Below are 16,356 nucleotides of genomic sequence, written 5' to 3'. Positions count from 1 at the left end.
TACTCAGCTCTCCAATTAGATCATGCTGTACGTAAGGAGGAGAAGATTGGGCTGTATATAAGGAGGGTAGGAATTTCAGCTAGGGAGCAGGAATTCCCAAGAGATGTCGGAGACAGTCGCCGGTCTGTTCTATTCTCCCTCCTCCAAAGTGGGGACGCCCTCTTGGGAAGCTTCTGCATACCATTGCTATTATTAGTATTGCATGGCTTAGCATGATGTTACTAGAGTTCTACCACATCTAGTGCATTTCTCAATGGCAGTTCCAAATCTCTACTTCTGTAACTTCAGAAAACCACTCTATTCCTGAATGTGCGCTCGCAAAGGTCCTTAGAGAAGGCAACCAGACTCACAGTGCTGAATTGGTTGTAATCGGAAATTAGGTCTAACCCCACCCAGTCCCTCTGATCTCTGAGGACCAGCTGGAACGCAAGGGGCTTTATTTTCTGCCAAATTTCTTACTCTTAACGCAACAGCGTGGCCTCTAATTTTCACCCATAAGCTCTCAACCTGTTCATCGCTGCCTTTCAAAGACCGCTCTGTACAGGAAATCCCTCTTATTTTTGGCTTACATAGAGGGCCACCTCCGCCTCTCTTTCCTTCTGACCACTTTATAGCCATTGATTGCGGAGCTCCAGTCATGGAGTTGTCCCAGCACATCTTTACTGTCGTGATTACATTGTTAGCTTTCCGGCTGCACAGTGCTTTCCAGCTCCTCTTTCTTATGCATACTGCATGCATTGGTACAGAGGCACTTCCGCTGGGCTGTTGACTGCGTCACTTTCTTGGACAAGGATCAAGCCCCAATTCCTTTGCAGCATTTCTCAAGTATTCCCCTCTTGGTTCCTAACGCATCACCAGCCCCAGGCTCTTCCCTGTTGCTCAAAACTCCATCGTCTTTCCCCGCTGAGTCTCATTTAAAGCCCTCCTTGTAAGTCTAACCAGCTAACTGGCCAAGACGATCTTGCCCCACTTGGTCGCGTGAATCCCATCAGCTCCCAACAGACCCGGCTTCTTAAAGGTAGATCCATGACCATAGAAGCCAAAACCTTGAGTATGGCACCAGCTACGCAGTCCGGCATTCAGCTCTTTGGTCCGTCTCCTCCTTCCTGGACCCCTTCCTCAGACCAGACACCAAAAGAGGAGACCAGCACCTGTGCTCCCCATCCTTTTAACATCGCTCCTACAGACTTAATAGACTCCTGGGAGGGTTCTAAGTTGCCTCATCAGACCCTACAGAGAAGAGTAGGAGCAGATGATGATCTCTAGGGTTCACCAGCCTCAGCAGCCTCTCAGTGACACCACGAATGCGAGCTCCTGGTAGGCAGCAGAGTTCTCTAGAGAAATCGTCTGGGTGGGAAATGGGTGTCTTGGTGTTTCTCAGGAGGAAATCTCCAATTACTAATACCTTTATGTGCTTCTCTGGTCGCACTGGTTCTAACGTGGGCAGGTGGTTAGGTCAGCTTTGCATCGTTGGCTTTGTCCTGGGTCCTGTCCGTTACTCATGTGCTCTTCAGTCTCCAAACCAGGAGCATCCTGGCTGTTATGTAGGGGCACTTCAGGAGATGGGGGAGGGTTCTTCCTTCTACCCTGAGCACAGAAATGCATCTGGTCTCCTTCATCTCAGGAGTTACTTATGTCAGTCACCCCGAGGTTACATTCTGGCTTACCTTCCTTTCGTGCAGTCTGAAGGCAGGCCGTCGCTCAGCCTGGGACAGCGTACGATACCTGGCATCGAACTCCCATCCGTGTACCCGGATTCCGTGCTTCCTGCCGAACTCCTCTTTCAAAACTTGCTTGTCCAAGGAGATCTTACTGCTGGGCACACTTGCAGCTATGACATCCACCGCTGCCTTGGGGTTCTAAGGGGGACTTCCAGGTACTGGAACTCTTGCCCTGCCCTTTGCTCATTGACCCTATCCATCACTCCCACACAGGGCTGCTGATTATTCTCTCCCTCTCCCTCCTCGCACCCTCACTTTTAGTTTAAAGCCCTCCTAATGAGGTCAGCTATCCTACTGGCAGAAATATCTTTGTCCCGCTTAGTGAGGTGGAGCCCTGCTCTCCCAAGCAGATGCTGATCCAAAAACAGCGTCCCATGCTCATAGAACCCAGAATGCTGTTGCAAGCACCAGCTCCGCAGCCAATTATTTACCCGCATTATCAGTGCCTTTATCCTACAACACCTGCACGGCATCAAAAGCATCTGTGGTGGGTTGACCTTGCCTGGATGCCAGGTGCCCACAGAGCCATTCTATCACTCCCCCTTCTCAGCTTGACACAGAGAGAAAATAAGATGGAAAACAACTCACAGGGTGAGATGAGGCAGTTTACTAAAGGAAAAGAGAAAGTTTTTGCACGAAAAAGCAAACAGGAAAAACAAATATTATATCCTCTGGTTCCCATCAGCAAGCACTGTCCGACCACTTTCCAAGAAGCAGGGCTTCAGCACGCGTAGGGGTTGCTCCGAAAGGCAAACGCTGCAAATAACGCATGTGCTCCCTTCCCTCCCCCCCCCCCCCCCGCCCCCCCCCCTTCCCTCTCCTTAACTTAGCTTTTATTTCTGAGCTGAAGTCATATGGTACAGAATAGCCCTCTGGCCAGTTTGGCTCACCTGGTCTAGTGGTGTCTCCTCCTCGGATCTTGCCCACGCCCAGCCTACTGATGTGGGGCAGAATGTTGGAGAGACAGCGCTGATGCTGTGCCAACACTGCCCAGCAGTAGCCAAAACAGCGATGTGTTATCAACACCTTTCTAGATACAAATGCAAAGCATGGCACTGATGGCCGCTATGGGGAAAATGAACTCCATCTCAGCCACACCCAGTACAATCTCCACCCCTTACTTCACACCATTTCCATCATACTCAGATCGCACAGAATTTGATATATATATATATATGTCTATATATAGGTCTTCTAATTATTCCATTGTATTTGTCATGACTGGAATCCCTTCTTACCAACGCTTACAACTTAAACTCCATGCTCAAACCATCTTTATGCCCCACACACGTATACATTTTCATTAACTACCGTTCCCCTTCCTTTCAAAGACAGATATTAGTTTCCCATTTCGTGGGTTTCCTTCACCCCTCCAGGTGTTTAAAAAACAGGCCATGACTCGGGCTCCATTCCATCAAGATGGGTGCTCGGGACAGAAGCGACACACTCGATCGTTCGGCACCGACACCGGCCCTGCCTGGGCTATCGTCGCACTCTCCTCGCTCCTCGTAAAATTCACTCATCGTCGGTTCATGTCACTCCTGCTACTTTACTTCCTGCAACATACAATTTACACACAGATTATTTTCCCCCCAAGGTTAAATCTCCTTGAGGTACACACCGGGTCTCCCCATCCTTCTGCATTGCCCACCAAGTACACCCAGGCCCTTGAGCAAAGACAATCCCATTAATGGGTTTTCCTTTTCCCATGGGAGGAGGATTCCACACCGACCTCCTTAGCCACTTCCCTGTGTGTGGTGTGGGGACCTTATCTCCCCCCACAGTATGTAGGGGTTTTCTTTGGGCAGGACCAGTGCAGTGAGCAGATCTTCTGGTGTCAACCAGCCAAGTGGCTTCTGCTAAATTTGCATCCCAGTGCTTCCATGCCGCATGGCCTAACCCTCTTGGACATAGTCATCAGCAGTCCATCAGACCTCTCAATCTTTCCAGAGGCTTGTGGGTGATAAGGGATGTCACATGCACACTCAGTGCACGTTTCTTTGCCTAAGAGTTTATGAGGCTATTTCATAAATGAGACTCATTGATGACTTTCTTTCTGGGGTACCATGTCACCACAAAATATGTCTCTCAAGGCCTCAGAGAGCGTTTCGAGCAATGGTTAGCATGGTTCACAGGGTATTTTTCCAGCCAACCAGTAGTTGCCTCTACCATGATGAGTATGTAAGCTCTTGCCTTGGTGTGTTCATGGCAGTGGGCCAATACAGTCAATTTGCCAGGCCTCACCATATTTAAAACCCACTTTGGCCATCTATTCCGAGGAGATTTTACTCATGCGGCTCACTTGATTGCGGCACGTTTCACATTCATGGGCGACCTGTGCGATAGCCTCCGTGATCAGATCCACCCCTCGATCACAAGCTCATTTGTAGGTTGCATCTTTTCCTAGATGCCCTGATGTTTCATGGGCCCATCGGGCTGTAAAGAGTTCACACTTCTGCTCCCAGTCAAAGTCCACCTGAGCTATTTCAATTTTGGCAGCCTTATCTGGCTGTTCATTGTTGTGATGTTCCTCAGTGGAGTGGCTTTTGGGCATGTAAGCATCTACGTGACGTTCCTTCAGAGCCATGTTTCCTATCCGTGCAGTGATGCCCTGCCACAACACAGCAGCCCAGATGGGTTTACCCCTGCACTCCCAATTGGCCTTCTTCCATTGCTGACGCCATCTTCATAGGGCATTAGCCACCATCCAGGAGTCAGTATAGAGACACAGTACAGGCCACTTTTCTTCTCCTTCAGCGGCCTCAACTATTCGTTGTGTGGGACTCCCCACAGCAGCTTCCCACCTCTGATGGTTTCCTACCACAAGGCAGGACCCATCAGAAAAGAGAGCATGGCCTCTTTCATCTCCTGATAACTCATTATATGGTGGTGCTTCTTGAGCACGAGTGACCTTTCAAAGAAATCCTCCAAAATCTCTGCCTGCTTTCATGGATTCTCGGGCAATTGGGTTTCCCCAGTCAAGCTCATTGTGTGATCAGTGCTTCCCATCCACTTACTCCATGTAGCACTGTTTGCCCGATGTGTCAAAGGGATGCTTCCTTTGAACATCTAGTGTAGCACAGGAAATTGCAGTGCCAAGAGGAGACACGCTTCTTTCCCAACAACTTCTGAGGATGCTCAAACCCCCTCATACGCTGCTAATATTTCTTTTTCAGCTGGAGTGTAGTGGGCCTTCTGATCCTCGATAACCCCGGCTCCAAAACCTTAATGGTCGACCTCGGGTTTCTCTTGATGTCCTTTGCCAGAAGCTCCAAGAGAGATCATGCTATCCAGCTGCAGTGTAGAGTAGATTTTGCAGGGCTGGTCCAGTCTGAACAGGCCCAAGAGCTACCACGCAAGCTACTTCCTCTTTGATCTGCTCAAAGGCCTGTTGTTGCTCAAGGCCCCATTCAAAATGGTTCTTCTGGGTCACTCGATAGAGGGGCCTCACAAGCTGACTATAACGTGGAATATGCGTTCTCCAAAACCCCAGGCGGCCTGCGAAAGCCTGTGTTTCCGTCTTCTTAGCTGGTGAAGACATAGTTGCTATCTTGCTAGCCACATCCATAGGCACATGACGGCAGCCATCCTGCCATTTGACGCCCAAGAACTGGATGTCCCGTGCAGGTCCCATGACCTTGCTTCTCTTTACGGCAAACCCAGCTTTCAGAACATTCTGAACTATTCTTTTTCCCTTCTCAAACACTCCTTCTGCCTCACTGCCCCACACAATGATGCCACAAACGTATTGTAGATGTTCAGGGGCATCACCCATTTCCAGTACGCTTTGGATCAGTCCATGAGAGATGGTAGGGCTGCGTTTCCACCCCCGGGGCAGTCGATTCCAGGTGTATTGGACAACCTGCCACATGAAAGCAAACTGTGGCCTGCACTCTGCTGCCAAAGGAATTGAGAAGAATGCATTGACAATGCCAAGTGCAGCATACCACCTGGCAGCCTTCGACTCCACTTCATATTAGAGCTCTAACATGTCCGGTACAGCAGCACTCAGTGAGGGCATTACTTCATTCGGGCCACAATGGCCTACGGGTATCCCTCCACCCTCCATCAGACATTTGCACTGGCCACATGGGACTACTAAAAGGTCAGTGAGTCTTGCTGATCGCTCCTTGGCTCTCCTTATCCGCCTTTTCTTTGTCACTTCTGGGGGCAATTACTGTAGCTGTTGTTGTTTGGGTCCCTAGCTCGGCCATAGTGTCCTCAAATGCAGTTTGGGTCCCTGCCTCAGCCACACTCCTCTGAGAGCACTGAACTGTGGCTCAAGGGGCACAGGCCAGGCCCCCGTACAGGGCGAGAAGCTGCTGGGTTTCATTGGGTCAGGCAAGGCACCCTTCTATCAGGTGACGCGTCAGTTTGCCAGGGTCCATTGCCTGTTCAGCTGTAAAGTCCCCGGCAATGGGAGGTGATAACCACTCTAGGAACCTGCCCAAATCCTTCCACACACACTGCCATCCAGCGACCAGCCGCTTCAGGGCACATTTCAATACCTCCTCACCTACAGTTTGTTTTGTCTTACACCAGGATGACACCAGATTCCACAAACCCCATAGTGTGCCAACAGTATTAGTTAATAGTATTAATAGCATTCAACAGCTTCACGTAAGGATGAACAAGGAATGCGGCAGCCTGCATTCTGAAACAATCTACATCAGTCCCAGATAGGGAGAGGGACAGGGATTCCCTCACTGTCCCCAGAAAATAGCTCCCCCAGCACAACAAAGCCATCAATGTCATAGCAAAGCACATGTTCCCAAACTCAACCAAACCAAGACATAAGAAGCGTACCTGACAAACTCCATGTCCCGCACAGGAGCTTGCTACTCAGTAACTAATATTACTATACCATGCAAGATATATAACTGCCGTTGTCTCAGCCCGCGTTAGGAACCAAAAAGGACTGGTGTGGGTTTATCTTGGCTAGATGCCAGGTGATCACCAAACAACTCTATCACTCCCCCTTCCCAGCTGGACAGGAGAGATGAAAAACAACTTGCAGATTGAGATAAGGCAGTTTACTAAAGCAAAAGTGAAAGTTTGTGCATGAACAAGGAGAGGGAAAAAAACCAAATTTATTGTCCAGTTTTGATCAGCAAGCACTGTCTAGCCGCTTCCCGGGAAGCAGGGCTTCCGCACATGTAGCAGTTTCTCCGGAAGGCAAACACTGTAAATAAGAAATGCCCCCCTTTCCCTCCTCCTCCTTTGCTTCGCTTTTATTTCTGAGCTGACGTCATATGGTGTGGAATATCCCTCTGGCCAGTTTGGGTCAGCTGTCCTGGTTGTGTCTCCTCCTAGGATCTTGCCCACCCCCAGCCTGACGGTGCTGGGGCAGAATGTTGCAGAGACAGCGCTGATGCTGTGCCAACACCGCTCAGCAGTAGCCAAAACACTGGTGTGTTATCAACACCTTTCTAGCTACCAATGCAAAGCACGGTGTGGGAAAATGACTGGGGACCCTGTGGACCGGTAACTGGGGATTCAATTAGAGGAAACTTAGGAGTTATATTAACATCCTTACAGGAGTTATAACAGTACGGGAATTATAGGGTAAATCACAGTTGCTGCTCCCCGGATGGAATGCAGTTGGCATGACTTGAAACCTATTCCGTGATGATTCCCCATACACACGCACCTGCTAAGGGGGATGGAATGGAGGGTGGAGCGGAGCGAAGGCCAGGCTCTGCAGAAATCCTTGCAGGGAAGGGAACTCGATGGGACTTTGCAGCTGATAAACCGCATACCACCTGTCAACCAGGGGAGATAGGGGAAGATGCTTTACTGCTGAGCCAGCAACTGTGGCGAAATCTCTCTCCTTAGATCAACTTGCTTCATTAAAGCCCAATAATAATATTAACGCACACCTCCATCCCAAAGTTACCCACCTCCAAAGTGCAACCACCCCTCACTGGGCATGCGCTCTATGTTCTTTTTGACCGTATCTTTAAAAGCAAAGCAAGAGAATTTTACACCAATCAGTAACAAAGGTATGTATTGACTAGAGTCACTCAAGCTCCACCTAAACACACAGAAATTGTATAAAAATAAGTCGAGAATGGGGAAAAGGTAGGGAAGACTCCATCATAGCTGCTGGGATCAGTTGATGGGCTGAACCTGTCTTCTCCCCCATAGAGATGCCTATTGGATAAGAATCATACTCTATGCATGCTGAACATTTTATTGGGGATTAGAGCTTGTCTGTATATTCCTTCAAACATATTTTTGCAATCAGACACTATCACCGACAATCTTCGAAACTTAACCTGTCACAATTTATATTAATAAAGAGTGTCATTCCACAAACTGCTAGTGTGAATCCTTGGCGGACGCTACCAGTCGCCAGCAGCAGGTAACACAATGGGTAAAGGGGAAGACCTGCTGAGGGGTCTCCCTTACACTGTTGGTGTGTTTCCCTAAGTCAGTCGAACCACCCTCTGATCCAGTAGGACTGCTCAGTGAAGGATCCTCCCAACGGGATGCTGACAGACTGGTCGGGCACAACGGTCTCGACTTTCCTGAAACACAGACAAATTAAACACTAAAGACTGAGTAAATCTCCCCACACTAGGGGTCGAGGAAGCCTCCCTTTTTCACGTGACACACGGCACTGTGAGAGCTGCTATGGGGAAATGAACTCCATCTTAGCAACACCCAAACCAGCATCACTGGGGCCTGATTCTCAGCTGTCCTCTGCTGCGGAAATTGCAGTTATAGAAGACGGATTGGTACCTGCCCTTCACTCAAATCAACATTCAGCCCCTAATTAATTTTCCTGTTCCTAAAATCTCTAAACCACCAACCCCCTTCTGCATGGAAGAATATGCCTTTTAGGCTTTATGATGTCAGACCTTGGCTGGCTGCCAGGGGCCCAACCAGCTGTTCTCTCACCACCCCTCCTCAATAGGACAGGAGGAGAAAATAAGATTAAAAAGTTCCTTCAGGACACAGCCACCTGCCAGATCTAAGGGCAGCAGGGAAATACCTGCCCCAGGCAGCGCTTTACCCTTTCTTAAATATGCTTACACAGGGGTGCCACCAGCTTTGCTGAGTTGCTCGGCTTTGGCTCTCAGGGAGTCTGGTGCCTAGCTGGTGAAAACTAGTTGTGTCTAGCGCAGAGCAGACCCTGGCCTCTTCTCACAGAGGCCATGCCTGCAGGCCACACTGTGTCCAGTTCTGGTCCCCAGAATTCAATAAAAAGAGGCAGACAGACTGGAGAGGGTCCCAAGGAGGGCCATGAAGATGCTCAAAGGGCTGGAGCACCTGCTTTTGTGATGCCTTTTCCGGCGATTCTTTAAGCGACCTAAAACACCCATTTGCACCAACTGGCATAGTCGGAGGGATGGCAAAAGATATCACTGAATACTTACAGAAGCAGGGAATAAGCCTAAGTCCTAAATACTCGGACAAATGGGCTCAGCATGATCCAAAAGCTGTGGAGGAACACCTAAAAGCAGCTAGGGGCTGCATGAAGGCTAGCAATGACAAAGGAAGTAGTTGCAAAATGTTAGGCACCTGCCTAGGCTCAGGGGGAACCTCCTCACAGTATTCTAGTACTTCAAGGGAGCCACATGGAGAAGATAAGGGACAACAGGCACAAGTTGCACCAGTCCCCATTGCTGGAGGCTTTCAAGATGCGATCGGGACAGGGTGCTAAATAATCTCATCTAGGCTCCCTTTCCCACAAAAGGCTGCACCAGATGATCTTGCGAAGTCCCTTCACACCTCGGCTGGTCTAGGATCCCACAATTCTACAGTGGATCTGGGTTTCATAAGCCTTGGCTCTCTTCGGTTTGGAGCTAAGTATCCACAACCTTGCCTGCGAGGTGTCCTGGGGCGACGTTGTGACGTTTGTATCCCCAGTTGTCTGTTGGGTCTCTGTTGGATATTACCCTGTGTGCCTTTGGTGTTGGGTCTGGGAGCAGCGGGAAGGGAGAGGCGCGCGGTTTGTTTTCAGAAACTTTCCCCCGCCGGCTGGCCTTGAGAGTCGGATTCAGCAACACACGGCAAGGGACGGAGAGATTTTTTTTTTCCTTCAGTAGTTAGTTAGGCAGTAGCTAGCAGAGGAGGAGAAGCTTCACTTTTTTTTCCTCTCCTCCTGTTTTTTTTTTTTATTATTTTCTTTTTCTTTTTTTTTTTTGTTTTCTCTTCATTTTTTTTCGTCTTCCCTTGGAACTGTTAAAATCTCTCTGGACTGAGGACTCGGGGGAGCGCCGTCGGGGCCCGCACCTGGAACCCACCAAGATCCATCCTGCGCAGCGTTTCTCAGTGCCAGAGGGACTGAGACAGAGCAACCACCTCCAGGAAGGACTTCTTTTCTAATCCTGTCATCTCTCCAGAGCGGCACGAAGTTCTTGTCATCTGGTATTGTCCAATTTATTGTGCTGGGGACTGCTTTGTCTGTTTAATAAACAGGGTTCTTTCCACTTGTCTCCGAGGAGGTTTTTTCTTCCCTGAACCGGTTGGGGGAGGGGAGGGAGAGCCCCCCTTAGGAGGTTTCCTCCCAAAAATCTGCCTTAAACTTCCACAGAGGCGAGACATAAAATTCCACCAGGTGCCAGAGACTTCTAAAACCTATGGCAATCACCCCGCATGCTGGTTTAAATGTAAACCGTCAGGAGAAACGAACCCCACACATCTGCCTCAGGAGAGATTACAGGTCGGAGTTACAATTTACTAAACAGTTTACAATAAATACAATGATACAGAGAGAACTGGTTTTAACCCACAAAGTCAGAGTATAAACTGGCACCCTGCTGGTCAGAGCGATGGTCACAGTCCTATCAAGCGGTGGGCACAGTCCTGTTGAAGTAATGGTGGCAGTCCTGTTGAAGCTTTGCTCCTCCTTCGGATCTGTCGAGTGGTGGTGCCCAAAGTCCCCAAACCCAAAGATTATATAGATGCTCAGGTTCAGGTGGGAATGCTCAGTACCTCCCCCCGGATAGGGAGTTTCACAGCGGAGGAATGCAATACTGTGAGTCATGGGATATTTTGGGAGTCTTTGATGGTCTAAGTCACTGCAGCTGCCTATGATCCTAGTGCCATGGAGTCCATTATGGCCCCTTAGCAGAGATGACCCCTCGGGCTGGGTGGGAATGTGCTGGTGCTTCCCCAGAGGGGAGTTATCACGGCTGAGTCATTTGTGTGAGGAAACACTATCCTGCCTCACAGGGTTTGCCTCTTTTTCCTTATCTCATTTAACACCCATCTTGTAGCCTGAGGTGTTGGGTGTGCACTGGGCAGCTACTGCAATGATCCATCGTTAGCAGTTCATCAGGAATGACATAGAGGGTGGGACAATACAGTTTGCTTACGTGTACATAGTGCTAAACTGGCACCCTACTCCTGTAACCAGGACACCCAGGTCCAACAGGAGGTGGATGCTTCCAACACGGTGCACCATGGTGAATCCACCCTTGGAAAGCATGCATGTAGCCTCGAACACAGTATCTTCTACAGTTTTAGCAACAGCCTACATGGGCTTTCTGTACGTTGGTCTACCACTGCCAAAGAGCTAAGACTTTGCTTGCTACAAGACGCGAGAGACTGCTAAAGGCTTCCAGCTTCACACTTCAAACAAACAGGCAAATCACCATCTATCTCTGAAATGCTCTTATCTGGCTGAAACATTCCACATGCATTCTGGGGAGACACCCTTTGAACATGCAGAAGTACTTCCCCTCAGTAAGACACGAAAGACGGAGGTGATATCCCCATGACAAATCTTTATTGTGCAACTGCTGCTCAAAGCTTTTATTACCTTCCACAGACACACGGCAAAAACAAAAAAAAAAAAAAAAAATTACACATCAAAAGCCGCTAGACTGATGGGCAACAGACGAAATCCATTCAGTGACGATTTGTACACGTGCAGCAACTCTTGCGGTGCCAAAATCTTAGCCAGGCGGCCAGCCCAACTGACGGCCACCCAGAACGGGTAAATGTATGCGATAGACACACTGCCCACCCTCGGGCCCTTCATCCACAACCATCCGGAATCCATTGGTCAGGCCCAGGTGAGCAACACACATCTCGCCAACAATCATTACATGCCCAAGAAGCTGGAGAAGGAAGTACAAACCCATAAATTAAAAAAAAATAATGAAAAGAATAAAGGAACACATAAAGAGGGGAAAGGGCAGGAAGGGAAGGAACGAGAGCAGAGAATCACCCAGAGAAAGCAGCTAGCCAACTCCTAGCAGTCCAACCCTTGCATGTCAAATTAATGTCCGTCCGACCTCTAGCAACTAAAGCTTTCCAAGCAAAGCTACAAAGACCAATTATGCACGCTATAGGGGCAAAAGAGAGCTTGGCAATTTTTCTCAAGCTAGACAGCAAAGGACTACAAAACAGCCACAGAAGCTGACACTGTCTCCGGGTTAAAGCCCCCGTTGTGTCTTCAGGCAACAGAACCAATCCTGCAGGAAAATAAACTTTAGGCGGCCTTTTGCATGGGTGTACAAAGTCTTTGAACATGGCTTTCATAGCTAAAAGCAAAACATCCAGCACCTCTCAACCAGCTTTGCCCTTCCTTGCCCCGGACCTGCCAAAAACCCCAAGCCCTCTTCGCCATGTTAGAAGTACTACTACTCTGACTCTAAACCACTACAGTAAGAACCAGACTGCACTCCAAAACAACACTGCATTTTGCACCAGAAGTACATGCCCAGGGATCAGCACTGCTTTATAGCACTGCTTTTAGTCAAAAAAAGCTCAACTCCATTACAAGCTAGAGGCAAGAGATGATAGCGCCAGAAAACCCAAAGTAGCCTACTGTGCCCTATCAAGGGGGAAAGGGGGGATGGGAAAGAGTCTAGTAAATGAGGAACTATCTACAGGTACAGTTAAGCATACAGAAAACTCCCACAGTACTTACAGATTCACCAGAATCTCCTGCTGCAGACAACTCGATAATTGGCTCCTTAGGCATGACTAGGAAAAGCGTCGCGTCTAGGGGCAAACGATCATGGAACGCACGGCACTGGAGGAAGAGTAAACAGTTAAAACAAAACCGGCTTCAGAGAAAGGTAATAGCTTCTGCAAACCCATCTGCCCCGCTGAACTCCTACAGAAGCAGATTACCAGATACCCCAAACACAAGCCAGAACATTGATTTTTCTTCCATGATTATTATGCTTTCTAAACCCAAAATACAGTAGATTTACAGAACCCCCTCCAGAAGTGGGATTCCTCATGCAAGACCATGGGGGAAGGAGACAGGCCACTACTTGCGATTAACAATCTCCAGTATGGTTCAGTTCGGGCTGATTCTTTCCTAAGCAGTTTTTCTATTGGATGTGGTCCACGCAGAGACTGGAGACAAATGGCTTAACTGAATCAGCAAAAACTTTAGTGACTGGAAGAGCAGCGGCCATTCATTCCCCACAGGACAGGGAGCTCAAGTATCGAACACACGCATAAGGACAGGAAGCCTGCAAGTGCAGAGGACGAGTCTGTCTTCCATACTGCATGCAAACCCTACCTTCAAAAGCAGAAGGAATCCCTAACTGCTAACTTTCAGCGTTTTAATAACTAAATCATATGGGATATTACCTTAAACTTAACATCGCATAGGCAACGGCTGCATTGTTTTCCCCCCGGTCTAAGCAGCTCACTCAAGTTCCCAGCACCAGCATCCGTGAGCCTTGCAAGCATGCCTGTTATCACGGTCTTACTTCCCCACAGAAACGAGTTCTGGAAAGCTACTGCAGCCTGCAGGATGACCACTTTGTAATTTTTGTTTGTTTGTTTGTTTGTTTTTAACTACAGAAAGACGCAATTCCTTGCCCCCATAATCCAGTTTGGGGCTTCAGAACCGAAGCCTAGCACAGCCAAGCTGCGAAACCCCATCGATGCCGTTAGGAGACACATTGAGACCAAGTTACCGCCGGAGGTCCTTCTCTACGCGCGCACACGACACGGTGGGGGTGGGATGCGAGGCGAGTCCGGACAACACCAGCAACCCAGTACGCCCGCGGCAGCCGGAAGGCTGCGGGTGGGGCACAGAACAAGCTATGGGGATGGTGCAGTAGAGAGCGCCACAACCCAGAGACGCCCCGTCCGTCCCGCGCCCCTGCACCCACCCACCCGCAGCATGAGCGCCGCCGCACGCCCTGCCGCGCGCCCGGTGTCCTCGGCTCAGATGCCCGCAAGCGCGGGAGGAGGGGGACGGGAAGAGGAACCGCGCACAGAGAGCAAAGGCGCGGCTACCTCCTCGTCCTCGTCGCTGACGATACCAGAGAAACGCCTTGCCGATGAACTTTCCGAAGACGGGAGTGGCGCCACCAGGGCGAGAGGCCAGCACCCCGACACTCTCCTCAGCCAAGGACAACGCCCGTGTCCGCCCCGACACTTCCTCCACTAAGCCGGGCCCTCCGCGGCGCCCATTGGGCGGCCGGATCGTGGCCCGCGTCTCGATTTGCTGTCTCGCCTGTCTTTTTCGCTTTTGCCCGCCCCCTTGGCGGGTCCGCCCTCGTCGACCTGGTGCCCGCGGGGCGCGGAGGGATCTGCCCCGTGTAGTGCTGCGACCCTGAGGGCGGGCCACGAGGTCGCAGAAGAGGCTGTAGTAGCTACAAGTACTATTTCTTGTTGTTTGTTACCGCATCAAGTGCACCCCAAAGGTGCCTGTGCCTTTTTGGTGCTGCTCCCTCCAGTCAAATGACTGCTTTGGCCAGGGCAGGGCAGGGCAGGCCTGGCCTTAACTTCTCAGGACATTTTGAAAAACCAACAGCACTGTCTCTACGCTGTTTGCTGAAAGCCCCACTTCCACTGCAGACGTTTCTAAGCTGCACGTCTCCTGGAAGCAAATAAAATACAAAGCGTGCACTCGGCACTGCTGGCTTGAGGGCTCAAGATAGTAGGATTTGCGTTAAGCTGGATAGGAGGCTTGTAGAAAAATAGGCAGTGCCCTCAAAGCTGCCCAAGGGTGGTCTGTGGTGCCCTGCAGCCCCGGGGACAGCGAGCACCTTGAATGGCCCACACAACTGTCTTGTAACATATATAAACCCTGCTTTCCTCTATATTGGGCTAAGGATATCCTTGGCCGCCTTTGCGGCAAGGGCACGTTGTCCTATTTTGCAAAGCTGCTTTCCCAGCCGATCGACCTCCAGCATGTGCTGGTGCATGGGGTTGTGCCTCCCCAGGTGCAGGACTTGTGTATCCACAGGTTCCTCGGGTGGTCTCAAAACAGACCGTTTCCTTTGATGGAAGGGACTTTGTTCCCCAAGTCCCTGCCTTGAGGTTCAGGGTCTCAAGAGGTTTGGTAACCGTGCCAGTGAAAACAGAGGAAAATGACTCGCCGGGTACCACAGCCTTCTCCATGTTGCTGGCCACTAGACCCCCTGGCTTATTTATCAGTGGAGGGGACTGTGGGTTGCGTACGCTTTCTTTAGTCCTATTTTCTGACCAACGCACCTGTGGAAGCCCATCTTATGATTCTTTACATCCCCTTTCCAACTCAACTCCAGTTTTGCCTTAGCTTTTCTGATCCCATCCCCACAGACCTGGGTGGCATCTTTAGATTCGTCCCAGAATGCGTGTCCCTGCTTCCACTACCTATGCATTTCCACTTTGTGCTTCGGCTCAACCAGAAGAGAAGGCCGTTACTCTGCCACGCTCCTCTCCTGCCTAACTTGCCTGATTTCTTATGTCGACCTCATCTTCTTAATCTGGTGGCCTATAGTAGATACCAACCACAAGGTTTCCTTTGTTGGCTTGTGTGAGATGATGACCACGGAGCCAGGAAAGGGCTAAGGCTTACGATATATGGCCTAAACCGTGTACCCTCCACGTTATCTTTCCTGATGGAGATCCACATAGCTGACGTCAAGAAAGGACAATATGGCTGGAGGAGGAGTTCATGGGCAGCTAGGATAGTCGTCTTTTGGCTCTGATGAACGGCAGGAAATGGAAAGGAGTCTCAAGAGCGGAACTTTGAAGGAAACCAAGGTGTTGGGGGTTAGGTTTGTTCCTTCTTTCTCTAAAGATTTTTTTCCCCACAAGTTACCAAGGAGACCAAGTGTTGGATACTTGAGAGTACTTAACCGAAACAAAGAGGTGGACAAAAGGTGGAAGGGGGAGATAACGCAGGTAAAAGACAAAGCTTGAGGCAGCTGCGTGCTTTTTTTTTCCGGCGTTCGGGGAGACGCGTGTCTGCCGCTCCTCGAGGAGCTCAGCCGCCGCAAAGCACGCCGAGCGGAGAACGGCTGTTGCTGGCTGGAGGAGTTTCACTGTGGCCAAAGGGATCCAGTCCTGGGAAATCTACTATCACCCCGGGTCGACCTGAATCCGGAGTTTTCCCGGCCACCCGCGGGGAGCTGGTCCAGGCCCTGCCTCGCCATCGGCTTCTTCGGCGCTGCTCCTCTTGCTACAGCGTGACCCTGCACCCCCTGCCTGCCGGGACACCCTGCCATCCCAGCTACCAGCCCGGGACTTTTCCACTGTTTCAGCTTGGTGCTCTGAGGATCCTGCAGGGACACCGAAACCAAACTGCCCTGGGTTTTGTGAAACAAAGCCCTCAAGGTTCTTGGTACTGTTGTCGTTTGTCATTAATGCTGTAGTTGTTTGGTGGGGGGGGGGGAGGTTTTTTTTTGTGTTTTGTTTGCTTTGTATTACATACTAGTAA

The 16,356-nt window shown here is 50.0% G+C and overlaps 1 long non-coding RNA gene across 1 annotated transcript; it reads right to left on the bottom strand.

Annotated features, from left to right (window-relative positions):
• Positions 1 to 2,532: 2,532 nt before the first annotated feature.
• LOC136304543 (uncharacterized) lies at positions 2,533 to 12,699 on the bottom strand. Its single transcript, XR_010724647.1, has 4 exons — positions 12,610 to 12,699; positions 8,133 to 8,251; positions 7,372 to 7,483; positions 2,533 to 3,277 (listed from the first exon to the last, which is right to left on the bottom strand). It is a non-coding gene; the product is annotated as an uncharacterized lncRNA (long non-coding RNA).
• Positions 12,700 to 16,356: the final 3,657 nt, after the last annotated feature.

This window comes from Chamaea fasciata, unplaced genomic scaffold, assembly GCF_029207755.1.
Source record: "Chamaea fasciata isolate MVZ Bird 193981 ecotype frontalis unplaced genomic scaffold, bChaFas1.0.hap1 SCAF_120, whole genome shotgun sequence".
Lineage (NCBI taxonomy): Eukaryota > Metazoa > Chordata > Aves > Passeriformes > Sylviidae > Chamaea > Chamaea fasciata.
Note: the sequence above shows the minus strand (reverse complement) of the source record. Positions and strands in the feature narration are given on the sequence as shown.